This window comes from Sapajus apella, unplaced genomic scaffold, assembly GCF_009761245.1.
Source record: "Sapajus apella isolate SASKATOON/1434 unplaced genomic scaffold, GSC_monkey_1.0 scaffold66, whole genome shotgun sequence".
In the NCBI taxonomy this organism is placed as follows: Eukaryota; Metazoa; Chordata; class Mammalia; order Primates; family Cebidae; genus Sapajus; species Sapajus apella.
Window position 1 is genome coordinate 3,236,378 of NW_022437006.1, and position 23,533 is coordinate 3,259,910.

Genomic DNA, 23,533 nt, shown 5'->3' on the forward strand with positions numbered 1-23,533 from the left:
CACAAATTGAATACAGTTTAATCAATATTTTAATAGCAATCACAAGAAATATTTTGATCTCTTTTGGGCTCTATTACAAATGATTTCTAAACTATGTTTCTGCAAGTAAGGTCCATGAAACACCTGCCTCAGAATTGGATATCAAATCGATGAACATATCTTTTTGGGAAATAGGCACTCTCATATGTACATTGCTGATGGAGATAAAATATTGCACGATCCCTATTAAGGGGAATTTAACAGTATCTATCAAACTACATATAACACATACCCATAAATGTTTACAAGTTCCGCAAAGCTGTCTATACCCACCCACCCCTAGGAAAAATATCATATATGTGCAGGAGTATGAAAATTGGAGTAAAAAGACCACTGCTCCGTAGCACATGATTGATTGAATTGGGAATGCTTATTCTTAAAATACTCCAAAAACAAAATGCCAACTCCAATGAATAGAAAACTTCATTCTTTTACTTCTGTTCGTCAAAATTCAAACCAACCAAATACTATCATTAAATGAATAGCTTCATGCATAAACATCTGGTCCTCATCCTAAGTTACCCTTATTAGTTTATCAGTTCAGTCTGTACTCAAGTTACTATGTTTTCTATTCTTTGTTCACATGAGCTTCTCATTCAGTTTCTCCTACGTGTTACCAAAAGTCTCCTCAGTGCCATTTTCCAGTTCTCCTTCCTTAATCTGCCCCAACTGTAGGGATGTGTTCCTGCGGTCAACATGGCTCTGGGACTTAGAAGCTGCATGACTTTAGGTAAGCCACTAAAACTTTCTAAGTTTAGTTCCATCATGTTTAAAACAGCAATGGTAAAGATTAGCTTATAAGTTTGATTATTGTCTAAGCTAATATGGAGTGTATAGTAATATATGAAAGACTAAATGTTAGATTAGTGATTTGCCAGTTCTTTTAAATTTTGTACAAATTTTGATTTTAAAAGTGCTAAAAATTATCAAAACATTAATTACTCATCTGCCAGGACCATGGAACAAAAATGGAGGAGTCTTATGGTCTTCATGATCCCAGGAAAGTGACATTTGTTCATGGAATATGTTGTATTTATACAGAACAATTTGAATAAATTGTTTTGGCCTTGAAGTTTTTCTACAGAGCAATGAGGTATAACCCAGGCCATGAAGGACTCCTTGAAGGTCTCACAGGATTACCAGTGACTGGAACTACCACATAGTAGAAAGATATGAGATTAGCATAGAGGTGGCCTAGGGTTTAATCTAGCTCTCCCTTGGCTGTGGCAGTCTGGGTGTGTCATTTAATCTCTGTGAGTCAAGGATTGTTCATCTGTAAAATGGATATAATGCCTGCCCTGTCTATTTCAGGGGCATAGGATGAGGATCACTGTTATAACAATAGCCTAAGGTTATTATTCATTGATAACTACATACAACACACATACCCATAAATGTTTAGGAGCTCTACAAAGCTGTCTGTACCCATCATTGTTATCAATGAGTAATCAGGCACGTTTTCATCTGACATGATCTAGGTCGCTTGAGCTACTAAGGGAATTAAGATCTAGGTGACAGAAGTTGCAAATGAATTATAATTTCTTCTTTCAATACTTTGAAAATTCCAACTCTTAGGGTATCTTAAGCTATTTCTTATTGACAATTCAGTCACTGTACTTTGGCTGGGAATGTGGGAGCTATATAGTTAGGGTTGGGCCAGTTTACTTAGAGGGCCACTCAAGGTAACCAAAGTCACAAGATGATAGGTTTTTTGTTTTTTCTTAATTTTTATTTGTCTTTGTTTTTGTCTTCCCATGTCCTTCCATCACACTAACAAGCCATAGCATAAAATGTTTTCTCCCAACCAGGAAGTCTCAGCTTTAGGATTACAAGGACTAGGAGTTGTATTTTAGTGGAAGTAACTTTTAAATTAAGAAAGGGAAAAGGAAAAGTTTAAATTTTTTCCTAAGTTTAAAGGAACGATCCTGGGAGAAGTAAAAGAATCCTTTTAGTTCATTCACACCAGCTGATTGGCTCTGTTAATGACCTGCACAGGAAGCGTGGGATCTGTTCATCAGGGAAGGGAAGGGGGCAGTTAACACCAAACATTAGTGAAAAGTACAAGAGAATTTTTTTCAAAGACAAACTTGTTGTCTCTCAGAATTTTACATAAAAATCTCTTAATCACCTTAAGTGGGAAACGGAGTCTCTTAGCAAATGCATTGCTACTTCCACCAGTAGCTTCCTGAGAACTTGGTTCCTTGTAGCAAATTCTGCCTGGACACAGCAGAATTCAGAATGGAATAAGGAAGCTAGAATCCCAGCGCAAACAGCAGGGCTGGGGTCTGAATCATAACTGAACCACACATCTATGATTTCAATGGGTTTAGGGTAGAGATATTTTAAAATTCAGTAAGTAGAGCACCACATTTATCATCCTGTTGAATATTATTGCTGGCAAGCCAGTTTTTTGTTTAATCATCTGAATGACCCAACGAGGGCTCTTGAAAAGCAAGGCCCACATGTCTATCATACACAGCACTACTTTTCAAGTGGATCATGTGAAAGGGCCATGTAAATAGTACAAACAAAATAAGCTTGATTTTAGCCATTGTTCAATTAAACTTGGAAATGCAATAAACTATTTACATGAAAAAATGTTCTACATATTTTAAAACTTATCAAGCTCATATATCTGTGGTGCCCATGTTTTTATATGAAAATGTGAGATATAACATATAATAACTTAATTTGCTATTATGGGGAAAACGAGATAGAATATTTAAGATTCAGACAGAATGGGAAAATCTTAGATACAAGAAAATCTTGGATGATTTATACACAGCGTGATAAAGTAGGAAATGGCCAGGAACATTAATTACACAATTATTGACAGCACATATTTTATTAAAATTTTAAATATGTTTTAGGGTCAGATTCAGTGTTTTCAAAAAAGAATTTTTGAAAGTTTTCCTCATTTGCTGAAAGTTAGGAATATTCCTAGAAATGTGCTTTTATATATGATGTTACACATGTAATTATAATTTTTAAGTTAAAATAAGAGATGACTTGCAATAAGAGTTTGTTGAAATTTCCTGTTATAAACTTAACATTTTCATAAATTTCTAGCTCCCATGCTGTTTCCCACCAGATAAAAAAAATTTATATAAGTACACTTATGCTAATTTATCTATATCCTAGACGTATGCTTAACATTCCCAGCTGTATTTGTATGTTTTAATTATTTATTTTTTGTTTACTCCAAACATTCAAAGAAAGGAACAGATGCATAAAAAGAAATTTATACTGTGATCCACCTTAATTAGTTGCAATACCCTCTCTAATTCCTTAGGATAAAGAATTATATGGTTTTACAATCTTTGTAGACTGTGTTAAATCACTGTTGATAATATGAAACCCTAAGGACAAATCATATTCCTCCTCAAAGTTTATTAAAATAATTTATCTTAAAACTCCAATTACAATAAAAATGTAATTTCTTAAATATTTACTGTGGTACATATTTACTAAGTTGATTATAATCAGCCCCTTTTGACAATCTCATCAGAAGATTATGCTAACTATAGAAGGCACAATGTTCTTCATACATGTTAACAGTGAACTGCTATTATAAGCTTATATAAACGGAAATCCTAATATGCTCTGTCTCTCATTTTTCACATTGACATATAGATCACAAACATCCATCAATTTCTAAAGTTCAGCATATTTAAGTAGAAAATCTGCTTGTGAGAGCATTCTGGATATTAAATCTAAATAAGAAAGATACTGAAATGGAATATTCAGGAGGCAGTCTAATAAGGAAAATGGCTGGATCGGAATATAACGGATGTAGGGAAAGAAGGTCAGAGCTAAATCAGTAATTGCTTCAACGTCATCCTTAATATAGCAGTGATTTTTTGATGGAGAAATGGTGAGGCAGACAGGCAACAGGTATTTTTTATTTATCATGTGCATTTGAACAATATAATAAATCTGGAAGGTATGTGTATGTGTGCGCACGCGTGCACACACACACACACACACACACATGCATACCCATAAGTTTCTCTTTTTCCAAATCCTTACATAATTCAAAAAACTTTTTATTCACATTTATATATACTTGCATTATAGATATTTCTTAGTTATAATTTCTGCTCAGAAAATAGATTTTTAAACAGTAATAAATCTATTCATTGAGTAAATGTGTACTGAGCACTACCTATGGACTAGATGCTGCCTAGGTACTGGACACACAACATGTACAGGACAGACACAAATCCTGCCCTCTCAGACAAAGCAGGGTGATTAAGTGTCATGAACAGGAATCCCTAGGGAGCAGTGGGAGGACACAGGAGATCCATGCCACCAAGCTACAGCTGTGTCAAGCCACAGGGGTTTAATTGGGTTATAGCAACATGAAATCAGTGCATTTCTAGCCAGACTCAAATTTCATTTCATGCCTGGGATTTTCCTTTTACCTCTACATCTAATAGTAGGCTAAAGCTGTTGGTATTTTTTAAATATTGGTTGAATTCTTTTCAAGAAAAGTAACGAAGTCATCATTTGCCAATTCCTAATGAAATAAGGAACTATATTTCTGTGACATGGTAAAAAGCCTCATAAACCTGCATACCTCAACCATACCTTGGCTTTCTGTTGAAACTGCTCTCTGTAACCCAAATGTGACAGGCAAGCAGTCCAAACCCACGTCATCTTGGCCCCTGTGACTTGCAATTTCCACCCTACCCAGACAATGTGTAAACAAATGCTTATCTTGACTTTTGTGAACCACTTAAGTAACAATCAGAATGTCAAAAGTCCCCTGGCCCTTGGATTATCCAGAGCCCCTCACCACCCTCATCTTCGCCCAGAAATCCACTGGAATGTCCAGAGCCCCTCACCCTCATCTACGCCCAGGAGGTGATTTACAGAATCTACTAGCCCTCGGAATGTCTGAAGCCCCTCACCCCCACCCCTGTCCCTCACCCTCACTCCTGAGGTGGTTGTACGGGTATAAAAGGTCTTGACACCCTCCTTTCAGGGCCACGGGTTGGAGAGACGAAAGTCCTCCGTGGCCGCCAGCAATAAAGACCCTGCAATTTGGCACACTTCTGTCTTGGTGTTGACTTTTTATGCTTGCTCCACTACAACATTTCAACATAAATTACAACTTCCATTATAAATTTCCAATGTGGGGGAAAAAGATAGAGGAATAGACATATCGCAACATGCGTAGAAGCATGTGTAAAAGCATACCCTACTAAACAGAACAGATAATCTACAATATCTAACTTCCAATGAAGAATCCACTGTAATATTTGCTGGGTTTTTTTCTTTTCATACTTTTTTTGAAGGATAACCTGAGTCAGCTACTCTCACCTTCCCAGGGGAGAGCATAATGAGAAGTCCATGGATCCAGGGGTCTTCAGTAAGTATAGCAAATTCAACAGCAGCCTAGCCTCACTACTTACATCCTCCCACCCTCAACCCCAATCCCCATCGCTACTAGTGATAAGTGATGAGCAGCTCTTTATGCTGCAGACTGAGAAAGCCTGTGTTTCCCATAAATTCCACCTTCTGAGAGCAGTCAAAAGATAAAGGTGTCAACTTAACACTTTATTGAACTTAAATATTTTACCTAAAGAAATAATCAAACTGGAAAAATGACTTAACTATCCACTGATACTTACATCTCAATACATGGGAGTATTGACAAAGGAAGGAAGGGAGGAAGGAAGGAGGGGCAAGGGGAGGGGCTTCAAACTGCTTTAATCACCACCAAGGCTTAGGCCCTTTTGAAAATTGTCCTGCAGGATCTCAGTAAACAGATTTTACTTCACTTCTCCAAATTTAGCAATGTTCTTTCCAGGCTTACTTTCCAATATACTGTCTAATCTTCCCTGGCCACTAAATTTGTTTTAATTGATTTTTAACTAACAAATAACTGTATGTATTTATGGGGTACAATGTGATCAACAATGGGATATCACCCGACATGTGCTTGAATGACCATTATCAAAAAGATAAAAGATAACAAATGTTGGTGAGGATGTGGAGAAAAAGGGACCCTTATGCACTGCTGGTGCATTTCTCCTGGGAAAGTGTAAAATGTAAATTAATACAGCCTTTATAGAAAACAATACGGAGGTTCCTCAGAAAACTAAAAATAGGATTACTATGTGATCCAGTAATTTCCCTTCTGGGTATATATTCAAATGCATTGAAATCAGTATACATAAAGATATCTGAACTCCTAAGTATACCAAAGATATATTCACTGCACCATTATTTACAACAGCTAAGATAGGAAAGCCACCTATGTGTCCATCCTTGGAGGAACAGATAAAGAAATTCAGGGATATAACCATGATGGAATGCTGCTGAACCTTAAATACGGGGGAAATCTTGTCATTTGTTGTATCACAGTGGATGCTGGAGGACATTATATTAAGTGAAATAAGCCAGGCCAGCCCAGAAAGGCAAATTTTTCTTAATGGATCTTTTATTCTACTCTTCAAACACAGACATAAATAACAAACTTTATGAAACCTCAAGTCAAACTTTAACCAACAATTCTGGTTAAGTCAAATTATTCACAGAACTCACTGGGAGTCATTCCCCAAATAATACTTCATTTATGGGGTTTTTGTTTTTGTTTGTTTGGTTTTGAGATGGAGTCTCACTCTGTCACCCAGGCTGGAGTACAGTGATGCAATCTCAGCTCACTGCAAACTCTGCTTCCTGGGTTCAAGCAATTCTTCTGCCTTAGCCTTGAAAGTAGCTGGGACTACAGGTGCACATCACCACACCTAGCTAATTTTTGTATTTTTAGTAGAGACAGTGTCTCACCATACTGGACAGGCTGGTCTAGAACTCCTGACCTCGTGATCCACCTGCCTTGGCCTCCCAAAGTGTTGGAATTACAGGAGTGAGCCACTGCGACTGGCCAATAATACTGTAGATAACAAGGAGTCAAAACCTTTTTTTGAGTCAAAATATATTCAGTGATACCAGGACCAATAAGCTAAAAACACCTAGTTGACAGTATTCCTCTTAACAAAGCTAGCTTGCATCTTCTTCATAATCTATATGGTTGCAAATTGAGTTAATATATATGTAATTTCTTAAATATATATGTAATTATATACATTTATATATAATTAATATATTTATAAATTATATAAATGTAAAATAATATATATGGCATTTCTTATAAAATAATGACATATACATTATTTCAAATATAATATATATGTTTATTTATTTGGTCCATTTAGGCTGTGATAACAAAATAACTTAGACTAGATAATTTATTAAAAACAGATTTATTGCTCAGTTCTGGAGATTAGAAAACCAAAATCAAGGTGCCAGCAGATTTGATGTCAGGTAAGGGCTCACTCTCTGCTTCATAGATGGTGCCCTGTTGCTACATTCTCACATGACGGAAGGATCTAGGGAGCTCTGTGGAAGGTCTTTTGTAAGGGCACAGTCCAACTTTTTTGACTAGAGGGAGGAGCTCTTATGACTTAATGACTTCTCAAAAGCCCCACTATCGCACTGGGTTTAGGCACCAAAGTATGAATTTTGATAAGACAACAACATTCAGACCATAGCTAACACCAGACAAAACGAACAAATATTTACTACCACTGGCAAGATGACCTAATCTTAAAAATTAATCAGGGCCATACTATTACCATCTTACAATATTAAAAGTTACTAATATTTAATTTAAAAGCCTGCTTAATTTTCCAATCATTCACATCATGGTTTTTATTATGATGTGATTTATTTGTATGTGTGATTTATGATGTACATTTATTTTCCCGAAAGTGTTCCTCTAATCCTCCATTTCAGTCATTTACTTCTCCTGTGTCTACCTAAAGTCCCAATTTGAAACTTAATTGACCTATCTACTTTGGGGCAATCCATGTTCCAGAACTTCCTACCAGCCATATTTACCAGTTCCATGTCCTGCTGCCTCATTCTTACTAGGAAGTAATAAGAGATAGATGGCTAAATGATTTCTTGCAAAATCACAAATGAGTCTGAATGGGTATATGTAGTATGACTCTCAATAACATTTCACCTTAAACCAATGAAGTACTAGCTTTCTTATAACTATTACATATTGTAATATTACAATATTACATACTGTAGTTACATATTGTAATTACAATTAGAAACACTCTCTCCCATTCCCACAAATAGTGCACATTGCAGGTTGTTCTTTTGTTTACTTTAGTAAAGGGACTGTAAAGAAATGTTTTCATTTTTTGTTACAACATTAATCAGGAGAGTAAAAAAAATTGCTAAATAGTTTCCGGGCTTAGGTGATCCTCTTCTCTCAGCCTTCTGAATAGCTCTTATCTCAGCCACTACAGACAAAAACCACCAAGCTCAGTGTTGTTGTTTTTTTTAATTTTTAGTAGTGATGAGGTCTCACTGTGTTGCTTAGGTTGGCCTGGAACTCCTGAGCTCACATGATTCTCCCTCCTCGACCTCCCAAAGCATGGGATTACAGATGTGCACCACGGCACGTGGCCTGAACATTTTTAATAATATGGAAAAATATTTATAATACATTGTGAAATACAATATCTCAAACTCATAAATCTGTGTGTGATTTTTCACTGAATGCACTATTTTTCTTTTTTTCTACTTTGTCACCCAGGCTGGATTGCAGTGGCACAATTGTAGCTCATTATAACCCAACTCCTGAGTTCAAGTGATTTTCCCACCTCAGCTTCCCTAGTAGCTAGGACTACAGGTGCATGCCGCCATGCCCTCCTTATTTTATTTTTATTTTTTAGTGATGCTGTCTCACTGTGCTGTCCTGGCTTCTCAAAATTCTGGCTTCAAGCAATCCTCCTGCCTCAACCTCCCAAAGTATTGGGATTACAGGTATCAGCCACTGTGCCCAGCCCGAATGCCCATTTAAAAAACATATTAATAAGTATATATTTCTGATTTCTAATCAGAAAAAATGGAAAGGAAGGCTTTCTATTTAGAAAGTTAGTTTGTTTTATATTTCTTTCACAATCTTTAATTAGAAATCCTAGAAGCAGCATTAACTGTCACTATATATAAAGTGCAATTTGAATCACAAAACAATCCCTGGTTAAAAGAAAAAGTACTCGACAAAGGCTTTTATTTAAATGACCTTTACCCGGGAACTATGAAGACAAAGACTTAAATGGTGGACTTATTTATTAAGGAGAAAGGGTTCCAGTGCAAAAATAAAGTTATTTTCTGCCTGATTAATGGTCTAACAGCTCGCAATGTTTTACAAAAAGAAACTGCCATTGGCAGCTTCATGAATTAAGCACTTCATTAGTTTAAGTGAGAACTTGATACTTCAGGGGACATCATTCAGCGAAAATTCTCACTATGGTAGGCCCTTGTTAGCAATCAAAACTGTGGCAATTCACACCTATATGTGAAAGTCAAGCTTGTCACTGTTTAATTAGGTGAAACAGAGCTGCAGCAAACTGAGGAGGCCTCAGTCCAAACCAAAGACACTTTATTAGTTTAGCTAAGCAAATACAGGAGCCATAGAAGCTGATTCTTGTGACTAAAATAGTATTTGCCTAAGTAGAAAAGCTGAAAGTTTCTCAGAGATCATGCTGTGACTGTAAGTTGAGGTACATGTAAAGTTATCTCTTTTTCATGATGTTTAATATATCATATCTAAAAGTTTCTAGAGGATTGGTTTCTTAAAATACTCTTAAAACCTTTAGGTGCTTCTTGCAGACAAAACCATATTATTATATTTTATTATTTATATATGTATGTGGAGATGTGTGTGTGTGTGTGTGTGTGTGTGTGTGTGTGTGTGTGTGTGTGTATATATATAAAACAGAGAAAAGAAAGGGCAACTTGGGAGGGCAAACTTCTACATTCCTTCTTAAAGATGACTTAGTTTATGGACCTGTAACCTTCCAAATAAACTTGAGAGGGTCTTTATTAAGCTCTTCAAAAATCCAACAGAAACATTTATAATCACAATTTATAGATTAATTTGGGGAGAAGTAACATTTTTATAATATTGTCATTCCATCTAAGTGCACGAAATGTCACTCCGTTTTTCCAGATTGTTTTCCATTTCCTTGATTAGAATTTCAAATTTGCATGTCTAATGTATTTGTGTATTTTTCATTGTCAATGCCTGTATACATTATGGCCTTATTAAGATTATCCTTACATAAAATTAAATTTTATGACTCATTTTAAAACACATTTTGAAAAATATTTCTAAAGAGAGGATTGTAGGCTTTTTAAAAATAACATTTATGTTCAAGTAATGCATTGTGGTTACAGAAAGTATTTATTCCCATATAATCCAAAAAACTCCCAAATCATCTATTAACAATATACTTTCTTAGACTTGGCATGTTGGCTCACACCTGTAATTCCAGCACTTTGGGAGGCTGAGGCAGGCAAATCACAAGATTAGTAGATTTAGACAATCCTGGCTAACACAGTGAAACCCCTTCTCTACTAAAAATATAAAAAATTAGCCGGGCATGGTGGCATGCACCTGTAATCCCAGCTACGAGGAAGGCTGAGGGAGGTGAATCGCTTGAACCCAGGAGGCGGAGGTTGCAGTGAGCCAAGATGGCCTCCCTGCAGTCCATCCTGGGCGACAGAGTCTCCAAAAAAAAAAATACACATTCTGTTTTTAGCATTATTTTTTGAAATATAAGAGATTTCTTGAAGTTTGATTAATTTGATCTGATGGATGCAAGACACAGATCTGGGAAATATCCTCTTTAGGTGAATTTAAAGAATTATCACTTTGTCAGTCTTCATTTTTTTTTTCCATTTTAGCATCTGTATTCCTTGTGCTTCTGACTTGAACTAGTAACCATTAGTGATTATAAATTAAACAATATATGAGAATTTAAAAGTTAAAACCTTTAAAATACTATTGCTACTCTTTAGCTTAGTGGTAACTTGGACCATCCTAGTCCTCAGCATGCCACTTTCTCTCCTCTGATACTGATTTCCTTCCAACTCATGATGTACATTTAGTTAATACAGAGACTTTTGCATTGTTCCAATTTAAAGTGGTACAAAATTATTAGCAATTTATTTATTTGTTCATTTTTATTACCAGAAATTAAGTAGATGCTATTGTCACCTTTAATTCATGAACCAATAGGAACCCCTTTTTATACCCTTGTGGATTTATGAATCACCAAATGAAAATGCTAAGCCTTCCGGAAGTTCACAGACATCACCTTGCATGTTAGGGGCTTTGAGTCTGCTAAAGACAGTGCTTAGGCTTGGGCCTCAGGTGGGAAATAGGTGTCTTGACTATGGTGAATTATCCAAACTCAGAATTTGTAATTCAATTTGCAGAAATCCCGCCAATTAATACAATTCAGAATTTGAGCCCTATAAAAGTGATACATTCACATTACAAGAATATTGCAAAATAAAAGCTTTATATTATTTGGTTTGTGAGATGATAAATGATGTATTTATTACTAATTATTTTAACAACAGTAACTTTGTAAGCATTTCAAGAATGCACAGGCAGGTAATGGATTCAATATATATGCTATTCAATCAACCTGACATATTGGTATTATTACATATGGTGAAAGGCTCTTATCTAATTTAAGTGCTACAAAAATAGAAGGTAAAAAATAGCCAATAGAAGTAAACATGCAGTCAAGTGTGTAGTTCTAATTGAATATTGCTAAATAAATGCTATTCACTACACACTGGGGTCAGTTGGGGGGAAATAAGGGAGGGACGGTGGGGGGTGGGGAGCTGGGGAGAGATAGCAAGGGGAGAGATGCCAGATGTAGGTGATGGGGAGGAAGGCAGCAAATCACACTGCCACGTGTGTACCTATGCAACAATCTTGCATGTTCTTCACATGTACCCCAAAACCTAAAATGCAATAAAATAAATGGGAAAAATAAATAAAATAAAAAACTTTTCCACAAAGAGAAAAAAATAAAAAAATAAATGCTATTAAACCTTGCTTACGTAGCACTCAAAATCTAGGCATTTGTTTACTGTCCATCCTTTTCAAACTATTCTTCATGGTTATTAATCTTGTGAGTATATTTTCTCTTCCAGGAATGGCCTGCAAGTGTATTAGCACGTTTCACACTGCTGTAAAGCAATATCAGAGACTGGGTAATTTACAAAGGAAAGAGTTTTAATAGACTCACAGTTCTGCATGGCTGGGGAGGCCTCAGGAAACTTACATAAGATGGAAGATGAAAGGAAAGCAGGCACCTTCTTCACAAAGGGACAGGAGAGACAAGCTCGAGTTAAGTAGAAACTACCAAATACTTAAAAAGCCATCAGATCCCATGAGAGTCATTTACTTTTATGAGAACAGCATGTGGGAGATCGCTCCCATAATTCAATCACCTCCCACCAGGTCCCTCCCTCAACATACAGGAATTACAATTCAAGATGAGATTTGGGTGGAGAGACAGAGCTAAACCATATGAACAAGATACCAAGGAAAGCTCAGAACTAAGAAATTCTATAAAGAAAAGAACTCTTTTATTCTGTCTCCTCTCCTCTCTTTCTTTCCCATTCCTCCACTCTTTCGTTATCCCATCCTACCCTCTCCCTTCTCATCTCTCCTTTCCTATCTCTCCTTCTCTCTCTCTGTCTGTCTCCCCTAAAAAGAAAAAGTTAACTAATTGATCTCTAGCTTTTGATGTCTCATTTTTTTCTGGAAATCCTAACATAATAAACCAGAAAAAAAAAATTTTAAGTGATGGGCTCTACTACCACAAAGTGGCAAGGATATGGAGCAACAGGTTATTGATGTTAAGAATTTTTTCCTATACCTCTTAGCAATTTGTATGTCTTTTATCTAAGAAATATATTCTAAAATCAAATTATTTGCTATTTGCTATTGAGTTGTTTGAATTCCTTTTATATTCTGGATATTAACTCCTAGACAAATGCATAGCTTGCAAATATTTTCTCCCATGTTTAGGTTGTCTCTTCATTCTCTTGACTGTTTCTTTTGTTGTGCAGAAACTTTTTCATTTAATGTAATCCCATTTGTCTATTATTTTTGTTGTTGCCTTTGTTTTTAAATTCTTATCCAAAAAAATCCTTACCCAGATCAATGTCATGAAGCACTACCTCTATGTTTTTTGTGTTCTTCTAGTAGTTTTATAGTTTTGGGTCATACATTTAAGTCTTTAATCCATTTTGAGCTGATTTTTGCAGATGGTGAGAAATAGGGATCTAGCTTCATTCTTTTACTGGTGGATGTTTAGTTTTTTTAAGCAACACTTATCAAAGAGAGTATCTTTTCCTCAATGGGTGTTCTTGGTGCCTTTATCAAAAATCAGTTGGCTATAAGTGAGTGGGTTTATTTCTGAGTGTTCTCTCCTGTTCCATTGATCTATGTGTCTATTTTTATATTTATAGCAGGATGTTTGGTTACTATAGCTTTGTACTATATTTTGACATCAGGTAGTGTGATGCCTCCAGTTTTTTTTTCTTTTTTCCTGTTGCCTAACATTACTTTGGCAATTTGGAGTCTTTTGTGTTTTCATATAATTTTTTTTTCTATTTCCATTAAGAATGTCTTTGGTATTTTGATAGATATTACATTGAATCTGTAGATTATTTGGGTTGTATAGACATTTTCGCAATATTAATTCTTCCAATTCTTGTACATAGAATATCTTTGTATTTATTTTGTGCCCTATTCAATTTCTTTCAGAATGTTTTATAGTTTTCATTGCAGAGATCTTTCACCTCCTTTGTTACATTTACTCCTATGTATTTTTTATAGGTGTTATAAATGGGATTGCTTTCCTGCTTTTTTATATAGTTTATTATTGGTGTATAAAATGCTGCTGATTTTTGTGTGTTGATTTTGTATCCTGCATCTTTACTGTATTTGTTAGTTCTAACGGTTTTTTGGAAGAGTCTTCTGGGTTTTCTTTTTATAAGAGTATGTTGTTTGCAAACAGGGACAATCTGACATCCTCCTTTCCAATTTGGATGCCCTTTATTTCTTTCTCTTGCCTAATTGCTTTGGCTAAGGCTTCCGGTATCATGTTGAATGACAGTGGTGAAAGTAGGTATCTTTGTCTTGTTCTAAGTCTTAGAGGTGTAGTTTTCAACTTTTCCCTCTTCGATATGATGTTAGCTATGGTACTGTGTTGGGGTACATATTTTTCTATAACTAATTTGTTGAGAGCTCTTATCATAAAGAAAGATTGAATTTTCCCAAATGCTTTTTCTATGTCTATTGAAATAACCACATGGGTTTTGGGTTTGATTTTGTTAATAATATGATATATCAAGTTTATTTGTTTCAATATTCTTTTTTTTTTTTTTTTGAGACAGAGTTTCACTCTTGTTGCTCAGGCAGGAGTGCAACAGCACAGTCTCGGCTCACCACAACCTCCATTTCCCAGGTTCAAGTGATCCTCCTTCTTCAGCCTCCCAGGTAACTGGGATTCCAAGCATGCACTACCACGCCTGGCTAATTTTGTATTTTTAGTAGAGATGGGGTTTCTCCATGTAGGTCATGCTGGTCTCTAACTCTCAACCTCAGGTGACCCACCCACCTCAGCCTCCCAAAGTGCTGGGATTACAGGGTGAGCCACTGCGTCTGGCCCAGTTATTCTTGAATCATTCTTGCATACTTGGGATGAATCCTACATGATCATGGTTAATGGTATTTTTAATGTGCTGTTGAATTTGGCTTGCTAATATTTTGTAGATATTTTTGCATCTAATTGCATCAGGGATATTGGCCTGTCGTTTTCTTCTTTGATTGTGTCCTTGTCTGATTTCGTATTAAAGTAATACTGTCCTCATAGAATGAGTTTACAAGTATTCCCTCCTCTTCAATTTTTGGAATCATTAACAGAGTATTGGTATTAACTCTTTAAATGTTTGAGAGAATTTGGCAGTGAAGGCATCAGGTCTTGGGCTTTTCTTTGAAGGGAGGCATTTTATTACTCATTTGATATTTATCTGTTCAGATTGTTCTTCTTTAGATGTCTGATAGAATTCAGCAGTGAAGGCTTCACATCCTGGGGTTTTCTTTGATGGGAGATATTTTATTGCTGATTCAATTTTGTTACTTGATATTAATCTGTTCAGATTTTCTGTTTCTTCATGACTCAATTTTGGTAGCTTGTATGTATCCAGGAATTTATCCATTTCTTCTAGGTTTTCCAATTTGTTGGCTTATAGTTGTTCGTGGTAGGGCATCTCAATGGTAAGGCAGGCTGTGTGTTGTTTTATGTTTGGAGTAGGGGAACAGGGAAAAATTGCAGTGTGTGATAACTCCATACTTTTTGCTTAATTTCACTGTAAACCTAAAACCACTCTATCCTAGTAATTTAAAAAGGCAATGGGCTGAACTGCAAAACTCTAAAGCCTCTGAAGTATATACAGAAAACACTGGCTAACACACTCTATTAACTAAACAAGCCTGAAAGCAATGTGAAATAGGCTTACACCAGTGACAGCAAACACATATCAGTTACTTCGTTTTTAAAATAACCAAAATATTGCATGTGTACACAAAACCAAAACTACAAAAAATATTTAACATGCTAATAAACTATAAACAAAATTCATTCTCTCTAAGAAACTGAGAGAACAAATCAGGTTAAAGCCAATTCACAATATCAAAGAGAAGCCATTACAGTGCTTTTGCATTTTAGTGTTAATTTCTCTAGGAGTATTCTCCTGACTTATATCAAGTGGAAAAAGTATCAGACAGAAATATGATTTTTAATAGCAAAAATAGATGTTGTTTACCTCAACTCAGGACATTTAAAAAATAAAGACAAGTGGGCTTTTTTTTTCTATGTGAAAGAGCAAAATTCATTTTCTTGACAGTATTTTTCATGCAGCTCTACTTAACTCAGCCATACCCAACGGTGCTTCTGAGCTTTACTTCTCCAGCTTTTTTCTTTTCTTTTTCCAGAGAAAGGAAAGTACATGCTGACTCTTAGCCATAACTCAAATTCCTATTTCTATTCTTTCTGTATATCCCTTGGAGTATAGAGGAAAGTTTTTTATTTCTTTGGAGAAAATAAAAATCTGTTTTCTATTTTCTAAGTCAGTGTCATCAAACAGCTTTGTGAGGCAGCAAGCTGTATTAAATGTATGAGGGGACACAAAAGAGACAAATAGATAAAAGTCAATTAAAGAATTTCTAAATAAAAATGTGGAACATGAAGGGAGCCCATGTAATTTTAAAAAAACATTTTATTCAAAGCTTAGAAAACTAAAAGATAGAAAAGCTCTTGACTAGCCAATCTAGATATAAATGTGTGCTTCAGCCCACTAAGAGATAAAAGAAGCAATCGTCATGGCTTTGGGAATTTGTAGAACTTTTAAGACTTTTGAACCAATTCAAATCAGTTCTTTGAAATTAAACAAGAACATATTGAGGTCACAGAGGAGACTTGCTGAAGGAGATTCATAAAAATCAAATTTATTCACTCGACAAGTAACTTACCGAGCATATTTTATATGCTGGGCTGTTAGCAATCATTAGTGAACAAAACAGACCATCCGTCTTTCTCCTAAATCTCTGCCATGGTAGAGGTGATGTTCTATTTTGTGGAACACAGAAAATTAACATTAAATATATAAGCAATTGTATGTCAGAATTTAAAGATGCAATAGGAAAAAATGGAGCAAGGTAATAGTGATTGTGATATAGGTATTGGGGTGAGAGAAGGAAGGTGTGTCAGGATCTTCTTGCATTTCCATAAAGGAATACTTGACACTGGGTAATTTATCAAGAAAAGAGGCTTGATTATTGGCTTATGTTCCTATAGGCCACGTAAGCAAGATGCTGGCATTGCTCAGCTTCTGGGGAGGCCTCAGGGAACTTTTACTAGTGGCAGAAGGTAAAGCAGAAGCAGGTACATTACATGGCAAGAGTGGAAACAAGAGAGAAAGAAGGGGGAAATGACACTATCAAATAACTAGGCCTCCAGAGAACTCTCATCGCCAAGGGGATGGCACTAAGCCATTTATGAGGGTTATGTCGCATAATCCAAACACCTCCCACCAGGCCCCACCTTCAACACTGGTGATTACATGTCAACATGAGATTTGGAGGGGACATCGAAAGTGTATCAGAAAGGTTGCAATTTAAACAGGTGTGCCCAGGAGAGGCCTCTCTATGAAGGGTACATTTGAACACAGATCTGAAACAAAGAAGAAGGGGGGCTTTATAAGCAGCCCATGCAAGGGTCCGGTTAGAGCATCCCTGCTGTGGGCCAGGAGGGTCACAGTTCAGAATGTTTACTGCTACTGGGAAGACCAAGCTTACAATTTGAAAAGAGAGCAAGAAAAGACTAAATGCAAAAACAAAATGATAAATTCGCAAAGAGAAATGAAGGAAAGCATAGATCTCAGTAGATTTCTGAAAGCACTGAGGAAGAGATAAGAGTTTAGATGGGCCTTGAAATGTTTTTGAGGTTTTCTTCCCATGAGAATAAATTTAGTGATCATAAGTGCTTACAAAAGTTACAAAGCAGTTACAAAGATGACCAATCACATTACACCAAATGCTTAAGAAAAAAATGTGAGGTGATTCTCGTGATTATCAAGTCTGAGAGACGTTTTCAAATAATTCAGCCTGCTTACATGCAATCTTTTCCAGCATTTGCCCCCCTCATCTCTTTCACAAGGAACGAGCTGCCTCTATTTCTTTTCTACATGCCTCAGCCAACTAAATGTTAGCACAATAATCCCCGTGGGTCCACAACGACTGTTCTTGTCTTTCTTGCAAATACTCTGCATACATTTCAATTGTTTTATCTTGTTTACCTTTTGCATTTGATGCCATTAAACATGGCTGCCTTTCAATTTTTCTCTCCTTTGTTCGCCTCTTCCTTCTCTCCTATCATTTTCCTCTCTCTTCCTCCATCAGCTCCATAAATACCAGGCCGTGTTCTCAACTCTCAGTTTGCTTCCATACTCACTGCCTTCAACATCTCTTTTCTCATTCATTCTTAAAGCCGCTTAAGTCAGGTTCTCGCCCCCACCTTTCCACCTAAGTTACAAGGTAGCCAACAGTTCCCAGTTTTCCCAACAATCTGAGTTATTCCAGATGTCACTCTTGCTAATGCTAGTTCCCCCCTTCCTTTTCACATGTGTTATCCCTATTTGGAGGGTAAAATATATGGTCTACCTATCTATGAATCAGGCTGCAAAACCCAGTGGTCGATTCTCAGCATCTCAGTTCTCCTTCTAGGTTCCAAGGCTCCCTAAACAGCCAGCAAACTCACTGGACCCTCGGGATATTTTAAAATTTCAAAGAAAACATATCTGTCAAATTCTGCACAAACTACCAACTTGAGTTAGCTCACAATTAGTGTTAGATTGCACGGCACTCCTTTCAATGGTATCATACTGTTGCAGATCTGAGCTTCTGGTGTTTGCTGTGTGTAATAAAAAGTTAAGGTCTGTACAAAAGCCAGTGTGGAACAGGAAACGAACTTGGCAATTCCCAAAGAGGTTCCAAGGTTAGAAGTTGTTCATATCCAACAGGTACACACATCTCATTGGAAAGTAATAAGTTATTTTAGAATGAAATTAAGTATTCATTTTTTTTCCTTTAAATCTGCATGTTTTAGGTTTCCAAATGGCTACTAAGTTGATAGGACAAAAACGCTTATGAAATGTTTGGGGCAAGGCCACAATAAACAAAATTGTTATGTATTTCTTATGGCCTAGGAGACCGGTAAAAAACACTACCGAGCCAGTCAGGGCGATAGAAACCAAGAAAAACTGGGAACTTCTGCTTTAGTCCTTAAGTATCAGTGACTGATCAGGAGCATTTGACACATGCCTTTCCTGCTTCCTCCACTCAGCTTCCAGGACCCCACTTCAGTTTTCTTTCTACCTCACTGGTCACACCTTCTCAATCCTTTTTCTGTTTTCCACTTCTCTCTTCAAGCTCTTAACATTAGAGTGCCCCAGGACTCATGCCTGAGCTCTCTTCTTTTCTCAGTCCATAATATATTCTTTAGGGGTCTCATCCAGTCTCATGGCCTTAAGTAACATCTATGTATTGATAATTTTCTCATTTGTAACTTGAAAACAGACTCCCTTCCTGAATTCAAACTCAAACAACCCAACTACCTTCACCACATTGGCACTTCCATATGCACTGGACATGCAAATTTAACATATCAAAACTAAGCTTCCCTGTCTCTGCACCCCCACCCCCACCTAAACCAAAAAGAAAACAAAAAGAGAAATCTGCTCCTTTTCAGTACAAGTTAACTCCATCCCTCTCGATGCTAAGGCTGAAAAGTTTGGTCTCATGCTTAACTCTTCCCTTTCTTTTAAACTCTACCAATCCAGCAACAAATCCTCCTGGCCCTACCTTCAAAACATATGCAGAATTCTATCACTTCTCTCCCTTACTGCAGTCAGCAAGTGGATTCAAGCTACCACCATCCATCTTCCTTCTGGAACTCTGAAATAGCCTTCTATCCTGTCTTTCTGCTTCAGCATTTGCCCCATTGCAGTTTATGTTCTCAACAAAGCAGCCAGAGAGATGCATTTAAAACATAAGGCAGAGCCTATCATCACTCTCTACTTAAAATCCCCAATTACATCACATTTGACTCAAAGTCAAAGTCCTTAGCCTATATGGAGCCCTGATGTGAACAGCAACCCTACTATGAATTCTCTGACTTAATCTACCATCACTCTTCTCATTCTTCTCACTCACTCTGCTCAAGCCACACTGACCACCTGGTAAACACATCTCAGTCTTAAACCCTTGCAGTGCCTGCTCCCTCTATGTGGAATGCTCTTCACTCAGACAAGTCCTTGTGGTCTCCCTCCCTCCTTCAAATCATTTTTACCTGACTGTCTTGTAAAACAGCGCAGTCTGCACCTTACCCCAACCCAGATCTCCCAATTCCTCTTATCCTAGTTAACTTTATCTTACTCTACATCATTTTTTCTAACATTCTGTATAATATTCTTACCTATCACCGTTATCATATACTGTCTTTCTCGAAGTTCTAGAAGCTTAGGAATCACTGTTTATTCACTCTCTAAGTGCCCAGAATTTCTGGAATATGATAAGTATTTGTTAGTTATTTGCTAAATAGATGAAGGAATCAGCCTGCTCATTGGGAACCTTCATAGCCATTTTAAAGGTTTCTACTACTGTGTGTATTTCCTAGTAACTTCCTCTACTTTTCCTTCCTCATTGATGATATCTCATGAGGTACCAAACCCACTCAATTCTATCTTCTAAACACTTTGTCTCTTCCTCCCTTCCTGTGTTTCCCTATGGCCCTCACCTAGTCCGTCCTCATTTTGTACATGGACTAAGCTAGCAGTCTCCTAAGCTACCCTCTGGCCATCATCCTCGGCAACTTCTTGCATTCTGCGAACCACTGACATATGATCTTCCTAAAACATAACTCTAACCCTATGACTCCCTGATGTAAAATCACTCAACAACATACCATTTCCTAAGGATAAACTCCTATTCCAGTAGCATTGCCTACGAGGCTTTTTTTTTTTTTTTTTTTTTGTCATCTCCACCTTCACCCTTCCCACCCAACACCCTATCCACTTCTCACTGTATTCTCCAAGCACATTGAATCCTTTGGAATTTCCTAAGCCTCACTGCTTTTCCTGTCTTTACCCAGAGCTGTTTATACTACCTTACCAGTGTTGGATGCCCTTTTCTCTCTACCAAATCCTATTAGTCCTTGCATTACTGGCCCATCCTGTATGAAGTGTTTCTGTTTTCCCAAAAAGGTCAAATGTTTGTTCTTTGTACAAGGCTTGCTCTGTTAGGGAAATTAAGAATTGTATTGTAATTGCCCATTTGCATATCTACCTCTTACTGACTCCATCCATAAATACTTGAGCAACACAGATTACTGATCTTTGTATTGCCAGTGCCTAGCACAGAGTGACAGTTTACTCAATGACGACATGAAATGAACTAAGTCAGTGGAGTTTACTCTGGAAACTTTCTGACAATTATTCTTCCAGAAAATCTATAATTCCTTTATTCTCCTGCTTTATTAAGAATAAAAGTAAGTGAAATTGAATATAGCTTCCAATGTTTTTCAGTTTTTTGCTGTTTTTTATTTCTTATTCATATATTAATTTTACCAGGCTATTGAAGAACCAGTTAAAATCCAAATTCTCATCTTTTTCCAAGGTTCAGTTCTGTGAATTTTCAGATGATCGCCTCTACCTATGAAAAGACGAGTTCCCACTGATAATATGAAAGACACTCCTGAAAAAATTGTAAAAATTGACAATGTCAGGTTAAAAAAATTAAATGCATTTCTGAGGATGTGCTGGCTTAATATGTGAAAATTAATTTTGAAACATGCTAAGCATATAATATTAAACATGCATCACTGATTTTTGACTTAATACAATGCATTAAAGACCTTATTAACATGTAAGTATCAGAGTGTTTCTGTATTCAATAAAAAATTGTGTGCATCATTGAACATTTACCTAATGAAAGTCTTAAAGAGGTAAGAAAGATAAAACTGTGAAAAAAAATCATAAAAATTAGAGAAACATTTCAGGAAAGACCAAATAGACTACTAGACTAGAAACTACTAAACTAAACACTAAAACAATTGAGAGTACAAAGAGAAAGAAAGAGAAAACTGATTAGAATTGAGAGACCAAAGCTCTGTACATAATACAAATAGAATAGAAGTACCAGATTAAAATAAATGAAGGCACATACCTTGAATAATACACAGGGCATGTGGTTTAATCTCCAAGTAAACATATAACATAGGAAATACGTTAGAACTGTGAGTTGTGCAACAAGTTGTCATACAGTCCCATCACTATAACCACACCATCTCAAACATGTTATTCAGACTAGAAGGAAACAATTTCATATATTAACTGTTTCAACATTTGAAGTCACAAAGACAGACTTGATCAGTACTTTTGTATTAATCAGGTGTAGATTGTTATAAAAACCAAAAACCTCCAAAACAAATAACTACCAAATTTTAGTGGCTTAAGAAATAAAAGGTTATTTCCTTCTTACACAACATAGTCCAATGTAAAGCACATATACACTGGAGTGTTTGACAAAGTACAGTTAATGAATATGTGATGAAAGACTGAATGGACAAACAGAAGAAAAAGAAGGAAGGAGAGAAAATCCTACCTAAATCTGCTCAAATAATTTAACCCATCCTAGCCCCAATTTTTTAATCTGTAACATGGAATAATAAGGGTAATCATCATCATCATCATCATTAAGTGTGTAACATAATAAACCTCAAAAGAGGCTTGAAGATTGGTTATCAGAAAAATGGCCAACAGGAGGAAGGACTGACTTGCAGCTGCCACTTGGAGGGACAGAGAAGCATGTGGAGACCTACATCATGAATTTTTGCTTCAAGAATTACCACAGGAACATACCAGGAAAGCTGAAAAAAGTCACAGACCTTGAAAGAGGTGGATTGCCACTGTAGGCTCTGTGGGACAGCTGAGGAGCTGTGAGTAGCTTGCTTTCTCAGCTCGGAGGCTTGTAGCCTGGGGAAAGTTCTCAACCCTGCTCACCAACTGCCTGGAAGTAAATTCAGTGCTGTTGAGGGGTCACAGTAGGAGTGAGACCAGCCTTTCAGGATGCAGGCTGTGTGGGAACTGGGTGAGGCCTGTGGCTGCTGGCTTTCCCCCACTTCCCTGATGACCTGTGCGATGCAGCAGAGACAGCCATAATACCCCTGGGAACTTAACTCCCTTGGCCTGGGAACCACACCTCATCCCCTACAGGAGCTGCAGCAAGCCCCACCCAAAAAGAGTCTGAACTCAGACACACCTAACACTGCCTCCACCTGATGGTCTTTCTCTACCTACCTTGGAAGCCAAAGACAAAGGCCATAATCTCTAGGGAGCTCTATGGCCCTGCCTACCACCCGAGGAACCTGAATACTTATCCAGGGGTGACTCTAGAACAGGCTTGTATCCTTCTTATACAACTGCAGCTGATGCACTCTTGAAAACACCACCTCCTGGCCAATCAACACAAATCCAGCACGCTTAACAGAAATACAACCAAGGACCCTCACAAAGTCCACTTTACTCCACTGCTACTTCCACCAGAGTAGCTGCTGGGATCCATGGCTGAGAGACCTAATGATGGATCATATCACAGGACTCTGCAGACACTCCCCAATACCAGCCTGGAGCTCAATATCTCCACTGGGTGACTAGATCCAGAGTAATAATAACGATAACTGCAGCTCAGCTCTCAGGAAGCCCCATCCCTAGGGGAAAGGGAAATGTACCACATCAAGGGAACAAACCTGTGGGACAAAAGAATCTGGGAAGCAGCACTTGAGTGCCAGATCGTCCCTGTGAAACAGTCTATACTAATGAGAAGGAAGCAGAAAAATAATTCTGGTAATGTGAAAAAACAAGGTTCCTTAACACCCACAGAAGATCACACTAGTTCACAAGCAATGGATCCAAACCAAGATGAAATCTCTGAATTACTAGGAAAAGCATTCATAAGGCCAATTGTTAAGCCAAT

At 36.9% G+C, this 23,533-nt stretch overlaps 1 long non-coding RNA gene across 1 annotated transcript; it reads right to left on the minus strand.

Moving 5' to 3' along the window:
* Window positions 1–529: 529 nt before the first annotated feature.
* LOC116530416 lies at window positions 530–22,688 on the minus strand. The gene is made up of 3 exons (XR_004259981.1): window positions 22,485–22,688; window positions 779–783; window positions 530–540 (listed from the first exon to the last, which is right to left on the minus strand). It is a non-coding gene; the product is annotated as an uncharacterized LOC116530416 (long non-coding RNA).
* Window positions 22,689–23,533: the final 845 nt, after the last annotated feature.